General features: G+C 39.5%; 1 protein-coding gene across 1 annotated transcript in view; it reads left to right on the top strand.

Moving 5' to 3' along the window:
- LOC106880787 (scoloptoxin SSD14) overlaps window positions 1-1,605 on the top strand; it is an 83,882-nt gene that overhangs the window by 972 nt on the left and 81,305 nt on the right. The gene's annotated exons all lie outside the window — the stretch shown is intronic.

Raw genomic sequence — 1,605 nt, 5'->3', positions numbered from 1 at the left:
ATATATATAGTGTAGTATATTGCCACTTAAGTGTGGCTGACCCCTAGGGGTGGATGTTACTGACCTAGGTGTCAGCCACACTTAAGTGGCAATATACTACACTTTATCGTGCAGTTACTGTTAATACTTCATTTAGAGAATTAACATTGCTTATATATATATATATATATATATATATACTACATACATGCATGCATACACACACAATGTACTGATTCGTGATCAAAATTTATATATGTTGATTTGGTGATTGGTCCATCTTTTATGATTGATTGCCGAATCTCTGAGATTCCTCGTTATCAAAGACGTTTCCGACCTTCTGTCTATGGCTATTCATTTCCTCAGCTCCACTCCCGCTGCACATCAGCATGGTTCGAAGCGTAGGCGACAGACAGACGAAAGTTGTCAACTTCCACTGGGTTGATCGAATCAAATCTCACTAACACATGCGCTCGTGTATGTATAATCTCCGTCGACTCACTGGGAAGCGATAGATTACAGAACTAACTGACAAATACCCGTTAGTCCCCAAAATCACCATATATATACTGACCGGTCAGTATAAGGAATTCCCGGACGGTGTTTTCGGACGATTACAGTTCTCTGTCAGTATTTATGTGCTTTGACTACGGCGTTAGAACATTTTAGCTCTTATTTCTAGGAATGTAAGTGTTCCTAACACCCTAGTCACATTTAGTGACAATTATAGTTTTCCTCTTTGGCGATTTGGTGAAACACTGCCAACTGCTGTCTATATTAATTATATATATATACACACACACACACAAGCGAACTTTCCCAATGAATTTTCGGTGTTGTTTCAGTGATAAATTACAATTTTATTATAATTTATTCAGCGTTGGATATACTGGGATCTGTGCTTGGAGTTTTTTTGGGGTTTTTTTCGGGTCAAGATGTAACCATTAACCTTTCTCGTTTCTTGAGAACGGAAACGGGAAATTCCCAGTAGCGATTCGTAAAAATTTAGGTTTGACTAAGGTTTATTCCACTCTGCCTAAAAAAAAATAATAACTAATTAGGCAATCTTGATTGCCACTTAGTAATTAGTTCGCTTAATTGCTAACTCCAATCTCTCTCTCCCTCTCTCTCTATCTATCTCTGCTTGTTTCAATCATTAGACTGCGGCCATGCTGGGGCGCCGCTTTGAGGAATTTTTAGTCGAATGAATCGACCAGAGTACTTTTCTTTTCTTTAAGCCTCGTATTTATTCTATTGTTCTCTATTTATCGAACTGCTATATTACGACGACTGAAACACACCAACAACGGTTATCAAGCAGTAATGGTGGGAGGAATACACACACACACACAAATATGTATAAGTTAGGCTTCTTTCAGTTTCCGTCTACCAAATCTACTCACATGGCTTTGACTGGCCCGAGTCTATAGTTGAAGACACTTGCCCAAGGTGTCACGCAGTGGGACTGAACCCATAACAATGTGATTGGGAAGTAAACTACCACGCAAAAACACCAGCGCCTCCTTTTCTCTCTCGCTCTCTCTTTTTCTCTCTATATATGTGTGTGTGTGTGTGTGTGTGTGTGTGTGTGTGTGTGTGTGTGTGTGTGTGTGTGTGTGTGTGTGT

The sequence above is a fragment of the Octopus bimaculoides genome, chromosome 25 (genome assembly GCF_001194135.2).
Source record: "Octopus bimaculoides isolate UCB-OBI-ISO-001 chromosome 25, ASM119413v2, whole genome shotgun sequence".
NCBI lineage: Eukaryota > Metazoa > Mollusca > Cephalopoda > Octopoda > Octopodidae > Octopus > Octopus bimaculoides.
Note: the sequence above shows the minus strand (reverse complement) of the source record. Positions and strands in the feature narration are given on the sequence as shown.